Here is a 15,905-nt window from a genome sequence, read left to right on the forward strand (position 1 = left end):
TAAAAGTTTATTTATTTTGATAGAGAGAGAGAGAGAGAGAGAGAGAGAGAGAGAGAGAACCTACAGGAGAAGGGCAGAGACAGAGGGAGACAGAGGATCCCAAGTAGGCTCCAGGCTCTGTGTTGACAGCAAAGAGCCCGATATGGGGGCTCGAACTCACAAACGGTGAGATCATGACCTGAGTCTAAGTCAGATGCTCAACTGACTGAGCCACCCAGGTGCCCCGGGGCAGATTTTTAATCTAGATAAGGGTCAACTTTTCTACTTGCGGCTCAGAAGGACTTTTTTTTTTTTTTTTTTTTTTTTTTTTTTTTTTTTTTACTTTTGCATGTTTGACACAGCACAACTGAGCCAACAACTCAGATTTTTAAAAAATCGCCCTCAGCAGCAGGTCCAGTTGGTTAATCCAGTACTTATTATTCTTTGACTCCATTGTTCGGTTTCCTCCCTTTTCCTTATAACCTTCTCAACAAATGCATTCCCCCCAGGCAAGGCCTGGAGAGAGTCTCCAATGCTGGTATCCTCCCCAAGGAAGGAAGCAGTTTTATTTAAAATGTCACAATAAACCTTTGGTGTGGGTGGTAAGAAGCCGAGGGCATGAGGAGGCTGGCACTGAAAGAAATAAAGATAATTCAGCACGTCACCAGCAAGAATTTAGAAGCTTGCGAAGACAGGAGGGAGCAAACAAAAAGCATTTCGAAACCACTCTGCACTGGAAAAAATAGGAATTTGAGGATAAGAAAAAGTATGGCTCTGCAAAGGAGCAAAGAGTAAGACTTTTAATCATTGGGACGTCAAATATTCAAATACACGTGTGTGTGGTATACATGTCACAACAAATAAATACGTATTTTTCGTATTTGTTAACACAATACAATATATATTTAACTCATATACAGGTCAATATACGTATGTCAAAATAAATCCCGTTCGTTTCCACACACCTTCGGAAAAGACACCCAGAGTCTGGGTTTAGGTGGATTTCCTAAGGGAGTTAGAGAGCACTGATCAAGGAAGGATGTTGAGTTTGACAGGGTACAAAAAGAAGTGGCAGATGAGGAACAGCAGAGTAAACCATGAACTGAAAAAAAAAAAAAAAAGCAGAACAACAGCTTCAAGCCAGCAGTGGCCAGGACAACTGTAAATCATCTCCCCTGAAAATCCACGGAGAGACAGGAAGGAACTCGAGGTTCCCATTCTAAATTCATAATACATCAGCTGACATCTGGGTTAGTTTTATGCAATGTCTCGGAGCCTAAAAGAAAGGTAAGCGAAACTTGCCGAAGGAGGCAGCATCTTATACTCTGTCTGCGTTTGATGAGGAGCAAACAGAAAAAAGTATTTAGCCTAAGTAAGGACACGATAGAATGGCTCAGGAGATCCCCTTTGCGGAAAGTGGCCCAGGGTAAGTTGGGGCAGGGAGAAGTGGTGTTGGGGAAGGAATGTAAGTAGAGAGTGGGAGACGGGGCTGGATGGCCCCCGAGGTCCTTTAAGATCCTGAGAGTCCATGGTTCCAAGAGCTGTGCGGACTCCAACCTCTCCACTTTTCCCCAAACGTAACTAACATAACTAACGTCAGACTGATGTTGTGCGTATGCCTCAAAGCTCTCTTAGCGAAGTTCAACAGCACCACATGGTAGTCCTGATTCTTGTTCAAGCCGGTGGTGGGGAAATAGAGGTCTTGCAAAAACTATGCTATTATTTCCTGTTGGATAAACTCTGTCATTCTCTAAAAACACCAGAAGGAGAAAGGAACAAGGGTCCAAAGTGGAAAAGCTTCCAAAACCAGGAGGAAGTGGGCCAGCTTGGAAGGGCAGGAATAGCCTCTTACACAGAGGCCTCCTCCTGGTCCGGACCGGGTTTTTGTTTCTGTGAAAAGGGTCAGCGTGCTAAACTATTATTTGTATATGTGATGCTTTCTCGTAAGCACGCTCTAAGGACTTGCATTTTAATTCAAGATGCTGTCTTTATTTTAGGGAGAAATCAGTTAAAAGGGTCGGCACTAACCTGTCATTTTCCTCTTCTATTTTAAAGCTCTCTGTATGGGAGTTAACTTCTCCCCAAACAAGCATTTGGAAAATTCCTGGTTAGGCCGCTTGCTTGTTTTGTGAATGATGTTTGTGGTCAGCTATAACATATATAGCATGCCTTCTTCGTATTGCTGTCTTTTTCATGCATGTTTTTCTTATTTTGGCATTTTTATGGAAGTGATTAAATATTATTTGGTCTCAAGCTGGTGTAGAAATTGTGGAGATGTAGAAAATACTCTCTAGCTGAAATCCAACATACACATACCCACACAATCATGAACACACACACATATGCACGCAGCATTTCTAAAGTATGTCCAGATAGCTTTTGTTCAATTCTTTACTTCTTCTCTTCTTCCTTCCTTCCTTCCTTCCTTCCTTTGAAAGCAAATGAAATGAAAGCAAATACGATTTCCATTTCATTTTCGGCTTGCTTTCTGGTAGACACAGCATTGTTTGGATGTCCAGGCCTCCAGCTTTTACCCAGAGGTAAATGTTGGAGAAATGTTGTTTCCAGTCTTATTCAGAATGAGTGAAATATTTTTGCAAGGCGTCACTTTCCAAGCTTTCATTAATGTTCACAAGTTTCAATAGCAAGTTAGAATGTTTCAGTAACTTTTAAAGGAATATTCGTTCCCCACCCCACCCCACCTTTCAAAAATAAATATAAAATTAAGCTGAAGAGAAAGTAAATCCTGGTATCTAGATAAAAAATTTGTGACACACTGATTAGTATTTAATAAGTTCCAAAAAGTATCCCCAAGAAGTAGAATGTTTCTTATTCTATTAAATCAGTCGTATATAGTGTTATGTGACAAAATCTAACAATTTTAGGAGAAACTGTGTTTTGTTCTTAGAAAATTCAACTTCTATTGACACTGAGCAAAGAGGAGTATGGAAGAGTAAAATTGGGACGTAAGCCAGAATAAATTTTCTGTGAGAAATTCTATCAGATGACTTAAAAAGTCTGTTCAATATTCGATATCACCTGTAGACATAATGAGAGAAAAAAAATCTATTCCATTTAATTACTTCTTAGAAGGTTTAATTGGAATACTGGCTTGCTTGCTCTATATTTCAGGAGTTGGGTCTGCATGATATTTATGTTATAACTAAGAGATTATTATATATTTGGAGATATTTTTTCAAATACTCTCTATACGTAATTATAATAATGATTGAAGACATATTAAAAAAATTTCTTTACTTATCCATATTATTTAGTTGCTAGGAGACAAATATAAAGCATCTAATATTATTAAACAGGTTATAATCCACTTTTAATTTCACAATGAGAATTACTTTGGGATATGTATTTATTCAGACTCTGTAGATATATTGTATACTCAGTGCAAATAATAGCATCTTTCTCTGCATGGTGTTTGCAATTTGGAGAAGGGTTAGTAAACATATCTTACTGACTAAGCATGTTGAAGCTCCCCTAAAAAAGTAAGATGATCACTAGCTCAGAGCATTGTCAAATTATTTGCAATTTAAAATATATTATGACTTACATAAATCAGTTGAAAGCAAAATGTTTAATCCTCTTCTTTGTGTTCAAAATATGTAATGATATTATTTTATACAACATTTCTGGCATGATAAATTTTATCTTTTATCATAGTATGCAGGGCAAGTATTTTTCAAACTGAAGAATGCTGCACACACAGAGTAGTTATTTGCCATAAGACACAAAGTAGTGGCTGTGCCATTATTAGCCACAAGGTCAACTATACCCCAGGCCAGTGTACCCTCTATTGGAGTGGAAAAAAGACCTTCTCTACTGAGGAACTCAAACTTGAACCTTCTTTGCCATGAATAAATTATCTTACGATCTTTGTGTCCTCATTAACATTTGTGTTCTTTAAAATATCATCTTCCATTATATTTTAAGAAGATCCATTCAGATAAATATCTTTACTTCCTTCTTTAACAAAATACTGTTACGGCTTTAAAAAATGTTTTTATTGTGTCCAGACTTATATGGCTGTTCAGTTTGGAGACTGTTCAATGATAATGAATAGTACAAATTCTTCAAAAAGATTATTTCAGCCCCAAATGTTTCCCAATCCAAAGAGTAAGTTTTTCACCTGATTCATCTCAGGTTTTGGTTGGGGGGGGGGGGCGTGTGTGTGTGCGTGTGTGTGTGTGTGTGTGTGTGTAGCACTTTGTTGCCAACTCTATTTCTATTCTATCTTTATTCCCTCACATTGTTTTCCTTGCTTGGATCCAAGTCTCTATCTCTTCCTATGACTTTTACTCAGGACTGCCATAACCGGTGAGCATTCCTCAGCTAAGAAGAACCAGATGGCCATGAAGAGATGTTAATGTTTCCCTCACATGTCCTCTGGGCAATCTTTCTTCACAAGGGACAAGTGTGCTAACTTACCACTGCTCTGAGACTTATACTAATCCAAATAACAAAGGACAGTTGTCCTATCTTGATGGCAGACATGAGGCAGAAGAATCCTACCTTTATGCAGCAAAAAGTTGACTGGTTTGGAGAACAAATTGTTTGGAGAAAGCCCTAAGTTGTACTATGTCTTATATATACAGTGCCATTTATTATATATACAGTAGTACCAAAATAATTTTCTGATTCAATTACAGTGTTTTAGGCAAAATAGAAACATAAGGCATTATGATTTTACATTATAATGCTCAAAGATACTTGGAGATTAAAAAGAGTATGCATCTAGCAAAATTAAAAAAATAGGAAAATTAATAGCATCTGTGCTAAGAGAGACATTAGGGATAATTCAAAACTCTAATATATATATCCTCTTCCTACTCCTTCATCAAATGTTTAGGAAGTCATTCCGAGTAGTTTAAAGTTGACTTGGCAGGGTAATAAGAGTTAGAAGAATTTATTTGAATCTTGGCACCTTCACGAGGAATCTGCATGCACTTGAAGGAGTATCCCTGATTCTCTGAGACCCATTTTTATCACCTTCAAAATGAGGACAATTATACTTCTCTAACTTGCAACAAGGATTTAAGGATCCAATGAGAACATTTTTGAAAGTTTATTAAACTATAAAGTTATATGCAAAAATGCATGATCAGCATCATCTTCGTGAAGGTCAAAGTTCTATCCCATTCCTTTTCTGCTCCCTGGTTAGAGGTGCCACTCATGCTGGAGCAACAGAAGGATAAGGAAGAGAAGTGATGCCCTCCCCACCCTCAAGACATCAGCAGTACCTTCAAAATGTAGAATTGCCTTTTGCAGCTCTATCCTGACTACCAAAGACACTCCCAAAAGAAAATCTACTTAAAGCTTTGTAGATTAATTCCTTACCTTTATCAAGCCAGGAAAAAGAAAAAAACAAACCCTGTAACATCTCATCAGACAAGCACATGACAGCAATACAGGCCTCTTTCTAGGGCTCAGGAGCCAGACTTTGTACCTATTTGTTCCCCTCGCCCCCGTGGTGTGAAGCAGACAGGAAAGGCAGGTCATTTTGCAAATCATCTGACTCCAGCCTGAAATCAGTAACCCAGAAAAAAAGCACTTGGGAACATAGGGCCATCAAAGAGGGGCCCAGGCCTGGGCCTTCTGATAAGGCTTAATGTTGAGTGGACAGTGGTTATTAGGACTCCATGGATCCGTGATCCTGGAAGGTGCCCCTCCAACACGCATGTCTGGGTCTGCTCTGGAGGGGAGCTAGGGAAACAAAGCCATTCTTTCAGTTAGGGGGGTGCCATGGTATCCAGAATCTGAATTTAGGGCTTCTAAAGGCTGAAAGAATAATGGTTTTTAAAATAGCTCCATGTGGGAAGCTCTCTGAGCTAAGCATGGAATCCTAGGGAGTGGAGCCACGACTTCTTTACGGACAGCACCCACCTGGTAAACCAACAGTAACAGGCTTATGGAAAATGTTGCATGAGGGGCACCTGAGTGGCTCAGTTAAGCATCTGACTCTTAGTTTTGGCTCAGGTCAGGATCCCAGGGTCGTGGGATCGAGCCACACGTTGGGCTCCACGTTGAGTCTCTCTCTCTGCCTCTGTCTGCTTCTCCCTCTCCCTCTCCCTCCCCCTCTTTCCCCTGCTTGCACGCTCTCTCTCTCTAAAATAATTAAAACAAATGTTGGATGAATGAATGAGTGAATGAATTATGAACAAATGAACTATATGAAACACCTAATGGTGCCACTGATCTTTAATTCTTTGTATTGCAGAAATTTTCAAATATAAACAAGAATGTAGAGAATTGTACATTGAACCCCTACATACCCATCACTCTGCTTCAACAATCTTGTTGTGTCTATTCCCCCTCAATTTGGGGGATGGAGTAGGTTATTTTATTTTTTTAATGTTTATTCATTTTTGAGAGAGAGAGAGAGAGAAAGCGCAAGTGTGGGAGGGGCAGAGAGAGAGGAAGACACAGAATCTGAAGCAGGCTCCAGGCTCTGAGCTGTCAGCACAGAGCCCCAACATAGGGCTTGAACTCATGAACCGCAAGATCACGACCTGAGCCAAAGTCAGGCGCTTAACCTACTGAGCCACCCAAGAGCCCCTGATGCTTTTTAAAAGATCACTTCTGTGATATGCTGTAGAAAATACACAGCTAACTGTAAAGTCTATTTGAAGTATACTGAAGCCTGTCAATATATCTACCAGGTTAGAGGAAATATAGATAGAAGATCAAATTAAATGACACCACCAGGCATGTCAACAAATCCATGCTGTGGTACATTAAACTGGATAAATGGATAGTTTTCTCCAACAAGTCAATGGTGTTAACAAAATAGAGTGGTGTGGGGTGGGAAAAACTGCTATAGATTTATGGACAATTTAAAAGACAAACTATTCAATTTTCTGCTTGTTTTGAATCTTGCTTAGGTTATGAGTCTAGCAAATAATATATTAAGAGATATTTTTAAGACAGAGGAATCAGGATTTTACAAGACATTAAGAATTACTGTTAATTTTGTCAAGTGTGTGAATGCATTGTCTAGCCTGTTTAGATGCCAAGTATAGAATATAACAGGTTCCTATTCTGGACCTACTAGAAATCAGATCCTCAAATTAAACGATATATGTCCTCTCTTTTTGGCTTTACTAGTTTTAATGGATCTGTATCAGTGTACTAACTAACTACATGCAGCTATTTTTTTAAGTTTATTTATTTTCAGAGAGAGAAAGAGAGAGAGAGAGAGAGAGAGAGAGAGAATGAGCAGGGGAGAGGCAGAGAGAGAGAGAGAGAGAGGGAGAATACCAAGCAGGTTCTGCACTGTCAGTGGGGAGCTTGATGCAAGGTTCCAACTCACGAACCACGAGATCGTGACCTGAGCCAAAACCAAGAGTCAGATGCTTAACTGACTGAGCCACCCAGATGCCCCATGCAGCTATTTTGTTGAACCTGGAACAAGAAGAACCGTAGAAGTCAGACAAGGTTAGTGGGTGTTCCCCTCACTAAAGTAGGAATATCACAGAGGCAAAGATAAAGATTTCTGGTTGGCAAGAATAGGTGAGAAGGGAAAGCTAAATCATGTTTGAAGATTACAATGACTTGCTGATAGTTACAGTCAGTGAAACATGTTGCTTATGGGAAGTTAGAAATCACCAGGCTCTGTCAGGATAGGTGCTACGGGGAAAGCATAAATCAGAGAGGAGGGAATAAGGATAAGGTAGTAGGGCAGCAACTGAAAATTGATTGGTTTCGTTAGCTTTCTCGAGCTGCTGTAACAAACTATTAAAATCTCGGTGGTTTAAAACAAGAGAGATTTATTCTCTCACAAATCAAGGAGGTGTCAGGGCCCTGCTTCTTCCAAAGGCTCCAAGGAAGAATCTGTTCGATGCTTCTCTCCCAGTTCCTGTTAACAGCCTCCTTCCTTGGTGTACCCAGACCGGCCAGCTGCATTGGCCCAACCTCTGCCTCCATCTTTACATCATCCTCTTTCCTGTGTGTCTGTGTCCAATTTCCCTTTTGTCATAAGGACACCAGTTGTCGGGTTTAGGGCCGATCCTAATCCCATATGACCTTATCTTAACTAGATTACATCTGCAAAAACCCTATTTCCAAATAAGGTCACTTTCACAAGTTCCAGGTGGACATGAACTTTTAGGAGGACCCTATTCAACCCGAAACAATGGTCAAAAATACTCTCCATGAGAAGGTGACGTTTGAACAACTACCAAAACTGCTTAGAAAGCTTAGAAGTCATGAATCTAGAGGAAGACAGCCCAGGCGAAGAGCGGCAAGTGTGAAAGTCTGAGATATGAATGGGCCTGGGGTGTGAAGTGAGTGAAGGGAAGATTAGCAGTTACAAAGTAATTGAAGGGAGGGCAGTTCAATACAGCCTTGGAAGCCATTTCTAAGGACGTTGGCTTTGACTCTGACGGAGATGGGAATTATTGAAGGGTTCTAAACAAAAGCATGAAATTACTGAACATTTTTCATGAGACCACTAGCTGCTATATGGACTAGACTGTGGGAGGGATAAGAGCAGAAGCAGCGAGAGGTTATTTCAATAGTCCACGTGAGAAATGATGATGGTTTGGACCACAGTGGTAGCAGTGGCAGAACTTGGAAGCTTTTGGGTAATAAGAGTAACACACAAAAATGTTCCAAAGATTGTTTCCCATTAATACTTATCTCTTTTATTATCAGGTATCTTGTCACCTCTTAGTATTCATTCCAGAGGATGGAGGCAAGCACCAAAATTTAAGAATTGTTTTTATGAGAAAATCTTAAAATGAGAAATGACCATTTCCTTTGTCCTGCAGTTAACATAGACAGCTATCATAGGGCCTGGTACTTACCAAGAATTTGTTATTTTACATGCATCCCTATATCATTTAGCCCTCGAAATAAGCCTGTACCACAAGCATTGTTTTCCATTTCGCACAGTAGAAACGTAAAGTTTAGAGACTTTAAGCAGTTTATCCAATCATACGAATAGTTAATGCCAGAACCAGGATTCTAATGTAGGTATTCTGAATCTCCATCCCAAGTGATTTTCATTATATTGCAGTGAGACAGGAAAACAAAGTCATTATTCTATTTAAGTAGCTAATCACTGTGGTCCCGATCTTTAAACACCGTGTTCCAGAGAGACTTTACTTGATGTTCTTCATTTATAGATGGTTGATTAATTAATTTGACTGATTATTATTATTGACCAGGAAAATTGTGAAAAGAGACCCTTCAGTAGTCAATGTATTAGGAGAGAAAACAGCTAGTCTACACCTTATAACAGGGTGTGCCAAGGCTCAGAGGAGCTGAATCGCAGCGCAGATCTCTTTCCATCTCTATATTCAGTGACATCACATGACACCTTGAAATAAGCTACGGTGGGGGTAGTTACTCCTTGCAAATCAGCAAGCACAGTGAACCTGAGCTGTTTTTATTCATGGACCAGATTTAAAAACAAACTGTTGTCTATAATTCGAATTCAATAACAACAAAATATAAAGGTGTGTGTGTGAGAGAGAGAGAAAAAGAGAGAGAGGGAGGGAGGAAGGGAGAGAGGAAGGAAGAGAGGAGGGGAAAAGAGAGATGAGACAGTGTGATCAAATTACTGGGTGTAGTTAATGTCTAACATTAGTTTAAAAACTGCCTCAATATAAACCAAAATAACAGAATGTGTCCACTTGACAGATAAACACATTTAAAGTTTACGATTACACATTTCCTGGTCGGCCTCGGCAAAATGACTTTAGGACTTGAGCATTTTCAGCAACAACTGCGGAGTTCTGGACTGGGTTTTCCTCCCTCTAAACCCACACCCAGCCTAACTTTCCCAGGTGGTGTTTCTTCCACAAACACACTTTCGGTGAGCTCAGTTCTTCCACGGAAGGCTGGAGCAACAGCAATCCGGGTAGAGGCCCACTGATGGGTTTCAGGAGCTTGGGCGTCTCTCCCAACAGAAGCAAGTGATGAGGTTTCTTTCCCTGTGCTGGCCTGGAAGAATGTTCTTTTACCAAAGATAGGAGAAGCATCAGTCTCAATATTAACCAGAACAAGTATGCTTTCCCTGGCATGGGGGGAAAATCAGGGTAGCTCCATTCAGAGGGAGTGCTGATGTCTGAGAGCCAGGTAGAAATTGTCTGGAATGTTATTGGTAGTTTGTATTGTCCCCACAGTTGTATCTTTCACCAGAATTTCTTCTGAAAAATAGCAGATTATCTAATAAACACATACACACACACACACACACACACACACACACACACACACCCCTACCTGCTACCACCTCTACTTCTAACTTCTCATTCTTAACACCTTCCTCAGAGAAACACTCCTTTTCAGTGGCCCTTCACTGTTGTGCTCAGTGTATAACTTCCCATTGTCCCTCTCTCGGGTCCAGACCCAGGCTTAGGGTCAGCACAGAACTTTCTCCTTATGGTCAAAGTCTAGACACCAGGGACAGACGTCCTGGAAAGTGTGCCAAGGTCATGATCAAAGCCAGAAACATGAGTCCAAATGAATCCATTGATCCAGGGAGGAAAGAAAAAAAACAGGGGCTGAGGTACAAAGCCAAAGTGGGACAGAGAAGGACAAGGGGCCTGGAGGTGGAAGAGTCACAGGAGCAAGGGAGCGGAACGTGATCCGCGTGCACTCCAAAGTTGCGTTGGGCAGTTAATGTCACCTGCAGCCTTTTCGTTTCTTTATAAAATTCTAATGAGCATGGGCATTGCATGGGGGTTAAGCCACAAAGCCTGAGACCTGAATACCTGGGTGTGAAGCCTGGCTCTGCCATTAAGTAATTTTGTGACTTTAATCAGCTTCCGCAGTTTCCTCCTCTGTAAAATGGTGCTAACAATAGGTTTTAACTTCCAGCAGTGTTATGAGGTTAAGTAAATTAATATCTATAAAGTGCTTAGATGGGCATCTGTGTAAAGAGATGAAAAGTAAAACAATATTCACCCATGTACCTTACATCAAGCCTTAGGAAAAAGAAAAAATACCAGTATAATTAGACCTCCTTTTATTTATTTATTTATTATTATTTTTTTAACATTTATTTATTTATTTTTGAGACAGAGAGAGACAGAGCATGAACGGGGGAGGGTCAGAGAGAGAGGGAGACACAGAATCCGAAACAGGCTCCAGGCTCTGAGCTGTCAGCACAGAGCCTGATGCGGGGCTCGAACTCACAGACTGTGAGATCATGACCTGAGCTGAAGTCAGACGCCCAGGCAACTGACTGAGCCACCCAGGTGCCCCTAGACCTCCTTTTAATTCATCCTTCTTTCTTCTTTCCAAGGAAACCACCATCTTGAATTTGTGATTTATCACTCTTGGGCATCTATATATTCATTTATATGAATAGTTGTATCTCTAAGTAATGAGTAATTTTATTTTTCATATTTTTTTAAAATTTTTTTTAACATTTATTTTAGTTTTGAGACAGAGAGAGACAGAGCATGAACAGGGGAGGGTCAGAGAGAGGGAGACACAGAATCCGAAACATATTTTTCATATTTTAAGCCATATGTAAGTGGCATCATGCTTTATGTATTCATCTGTAACTTGTTCTTCTTACTCAGTTCATCTGTGTTGATATAAGCAGTTCTGGGTCATAGATTCATGTCATTCCTATTATTGTTAGAGTATTCCCAATGAATACATGCACCGCGATTTATTTGTCTGTTCTGTTGATGGACACTTAAGTTGCTCTATGTTTTGTTATTCTAAGCATTCTTAGGCATATTTCTTGGCAAATGAATTGGAGTTCCTCTAAGCTGACTTAGAAGTGCAATCTCTGAGGTTTAGGGTAAGCTCATTTTCAAATTTACTTAACATTTGAAAAATTATTCTTTTAAGACACTCAGACAAAAATGCACATTATCATGTGCTAATTGCTACTTGAAGTCCTTTAGACAGATTAACTTACTCAACCCTCAGAACAGCGCTGTGAAGGAAGTTCTATTATTTCTCTCGCTTTATAGAAGAGAAGTTCAGTCATTTTCCTCAGAGCCACACCTGGAGACACAGTGGGTCCCAAGTTGTGCCAAATGCAAAATAGGATATAATAAAAAGCCAAGGTATTCTGGCCAAAAGGTATCATAAGGCAAACAAAAAGGTAAGATCTCACATAATACAGTATCTCTTCATCGTAACTAATTGTATGTGCATAGACCTTATTTCCAAAGGGACTATTCTGAGGTTCCATGTCGACATGAATCTTAGGGGTGGGAGGGACACTCTTCAACCCGGTACAGGATCACCTTTTACCATCTGTGGCCAAAGAAAGGAGTTGAATCTACTTTCCACGTGACAAGCCTTTGGATATTTGGAAAGAGCTCTACTATTCACAGATCTCCCTCCCTAACCCACCTGATGTGCCCAAGGAGTCTCTTTCCCTGGCTATGCGTGCTCAATTCAGCCAGGCCACACTGGCAAAGCCCGTAGTTCTCAGTTCCCAAGATATTCCCTCACTGTCCAAGCGGCCCTGCTCTGATTTGTCAGTGTTTTCTGCATCTGAAGGGGCATCCTCAACAGATACTCTTTTCCAGGTGTGGACAGACCAAGACAGAATACAGTGAACCCTCAGAGGTGCCAATAACCCTTATAATATTGTTTGGGCCATGACTGCATGAAGCCATACATTCTAGATCATTCAGAAGAGCTGAGTGACAGTTCTAGCTCTGTCCCTAATTCTGTAAACAGAAAAAAAATCAAGGTTTCTGCACTTATATTTCTTAACCTTTAGAAACAGTAATACTTGCCCTAACCTGTTTGACAATAATGTTGTGAGGAAAAAAAATATCAGATTGGTACAAAAGACTCCGATAAAATCTTCAGATAAAAATGGGTAGAAAGAATGTGGCTATACACCCAGAGCGCAATGGAATGTAACCTTGTCTTATGTCATGGGGTCTTCTGATAATCCAGTGAAACCTAGGGTGCACTGCTTCAGAAACTGCACATAAGCATGGGCGCACACACATATATAAGCTTCAAAAGAATCGGGGAGTAGGGTTACTCTGGAGTCCAGACATGGGTTCTCCCTGTTCTCTAGTTAAGATGTGAATTTGAGCCTGAGTATTAAATGACTACAGAAGATAGCATTCCTTCTCGATGCACAGATGGCTGTTCTGGTTTACAACTGAGGCTGTTAGGCCAGCCCAGCCAAGCATGTGGCCAAAGTTGAAGGAGAGTAGAAAGATTTTTGGATTGAATTCAGTGTCTGTGGACAGTGAGGCAGCTTCTCAGTAGGAGCAATAGAACTCCAAAGGGCAAGAGGTTGGTCTTCAGTCCCCCTTTTCTCATTTTCTGTCTTTTCTCCCGTTTTATATCCCCATCTCAGCAGAAATTTACTCATCTTTCTTTGAAAGGATTAAATTGATCCGTTAAAGTGATCCTCACTAACATGTTAGAAAATCAGGGTCCAGGACTATCCCACCGGAGAAGTCAACCTTAAGAAAGTTCCCCACAGCCAGAGGAACATAGCTACCTAACACATGATTTACTAGGCAGAATTTCCATTGGGAGTAGAAATAATTTGAGACAAGAACAGCTTTCTAGTACTACTGTATTTTTTGCATAATTTTAACATCATTTACAGTCATCATTGGGTCTCAAATTCTCCAAACTCTTCTCATTGAACATGATTTCCTTTGACTTCCACCAAAAACCAAAACACGAGCGGGAGACAGGGAAGGCCCATTTTATAGATAAGGAAATTGAGCCTTTGAGGAGTTAGGCCAGTTGCCCTAAGTCTTGTAGTCAGTAAAAGACACACCCAGAACTTTAAGCCAGATCTGATCCTAAATCCCACTTTCCTTCCCTGTATCACAGAGGTAAGCATTTACATGACATCCCGCCTCAGTTTTCCAGTGGTCCCTTGGAAGCCAAGATGTAGTATGACTTCGGGGGTAGTAGAGGGTCATCCTAGGAGTTGGAAGTCATCTAATTCTTCTCTCTTTCCAGTAACCTTAAGCTGGGTACAGAGTGGAGTTGACAATTGCCTCACCTGATCAAAGCAGGAAAAAAATCTGTCCCTGTTCTTCCTGATGACTAAGATCTCTTTAACAATGAGCGGTGCCTTTCATGCCGCAGTAAGACACGGGATTGGAAATGCAGTGCAAATGTCTGGGTATAGGTCAGTGTACACGGCTGATATCAGATCTTTCTCTGAAAACAAGCCTTGACAGGGGAGGAGCAGGGAGAGAGTCACCACCAAAGCCAGGACACTGTCTGAAGCTGTCGAGAGCCAATGGGAGAGAGAAAAGCCAATGTCTAAAGACCAATGGCACCTGCCTCCTCTCATCCTAGCAGTTCTGCCCAATCCACTTAACTCTCATCACTCAGAGAAGGACAGAGTGAGTATGCTCTTGGTTGTGGGAGAGCTCAGTGTTTCTTAAAGTGTGGTACCCAGGACTATAGCATCTGAATCACCCAGAAGCGTGGGTAAGCACTCAGATTCCCAGGCACTTCGTGCCCCCTGCTGACCCACTCACATGCCTTTCCAGTCCAGGTCTCTGGGGCTGGGGCCAGGAATTAGCCCTTGTCGCAAGCTCCCGGAGTGTCTACTGGGAACATCAATGTTGGAGAACTATTGTTCTCAAGGCCAGATGAGATCATGAGAACGTATGATGAATACTCAACTCACTTTTGAAAGATCTTGAGGAAAACACCTCAGTGAAATCTATTTTTTTAATTTTTTTTTCTTTTTTTTCTTCTTTTTTTCAACGTTTTATTTATTTTTGGGACAGAGAGAGACAGAGAATGAACGGGGGAGGGGCAGAGAGAGAGGGAGACACAGAATCGGAAACAGGCTCCAGGCTCTGAGCCATCAGCCCAGAGCCCGACGCGGGGCTCGAACTCCCGGACTGCGAGATCATGACCTGGCTGAAGTCGGACGCTTAACCGACTGCGCCACCCAGGCGCCCCTATTTTTTTAATGTTTATTTGTTTTTGAGAGAGAGAGAGAGCAGGGGAATGGCAGAGAGAGAGAGCGGGGCAGAAGAGCCGAAGCGAGCTCCTCACTGATGGCAGAGAGCCCAATGTGGGGCTTGAACTCATGAACCACAAGATTGCTACTTGAGCAGAAGTCAGACTTTTAAATGACTGAGTGACCCAGGCACCCTGAAAGCTATTTTATGGATTTCTTTTATAACTCTTCTCCTTCTTTATCTTAAAATCATTTGGTGTATTTAAAAAAAAAATTAGGCAAACCTGTGTATATACCATTTCACGTAGATGCACAAATGTGATCTCTATAGATCTGCATATAGGCTATTTTAATTTTTTTCCCTTTTTGCACAACTTGTACCTCCTTCCTTCCCCTGTCTATTCTCATCTCCGTCAGGTCCCCAGTGATCTCTAATGCAATCCAGTCTCTAGTCTCCCTTATAATCATACAAACACACACACACACACACACACACACACACACACACACACACAGATAGGTGTTGCTTTTTGTATTACTAAAACAGAAACATATTTTACATTTTTCTTTATCTTGTTTTTCTCACTCAACAATACCTAATAGAAATTCTTCCATATTACAAGGCTTAACTCCACAATTTATTCTTTTAAATGATTGCATATGATTTCACAGTGCAGATGAATCAGAACTGACTCAATCATTCCCCTATTGACAGACAAAATTTGTTCCCAGGTTCTTACTATGGACAATGCAGTGATTAACATCTCTGCTTTATTTCTAGGGATAGATTCTTATTCATAGGATGGAGAACTATTTAAGTGTTGGCTACAATAATAATTAATACTGGCATTTTGTAGGATTTTATGCATTTTTATTTTTAACAACTCTTTTCAAATTGCTTTCCAAAGAAGATGTTGTAACTGGTAGTTCATATGCGTATTCTTTTTCCCCTTTACAACTTCTCATTATAAAAGTTTATACTGGTAGCAAAATGTAATTAGTTATATGAATTTATCATATTGAATTTTTA

At 40.5% G+C, this 15,905-nt stretch overlaps 1 protein-coding gene across 1 annotated transcript in view; it reads left to right on the top strand.

Moving 5' to 3' along the window:
- The first annotated feature begins 1,275 nt into the window (after nt 1-1,275).
- DAB2 (DAB adaptor protein 2) overlaps nt 1,276-15,905 on the top strand; it is a 70,814-nt gene continuing 56,184 nt past the window's right edge. Inside the window, exon 1 of the mRNA XM_011286417.3 lies at nt 1,276-1,405. The gene's annotated coding sequence lies outside the window, so the exon portion shown is untranslated. The remainder of the gene's footprint in view (nt 1,406-15,905) is intronic.

Source organism: Felis catus, chromosome A1 (genome assembly GCF_018350175.1).
Source record: "Felis catus isolate Fca126 chromosome A1, F.catus_Fca126_mat1.0, whole genome shotgun sequence".
NCBI lineage: Eukaryota > Metazoa > Chordata > Mammalia > Carnivora > Felidae > Felis > Felis catus.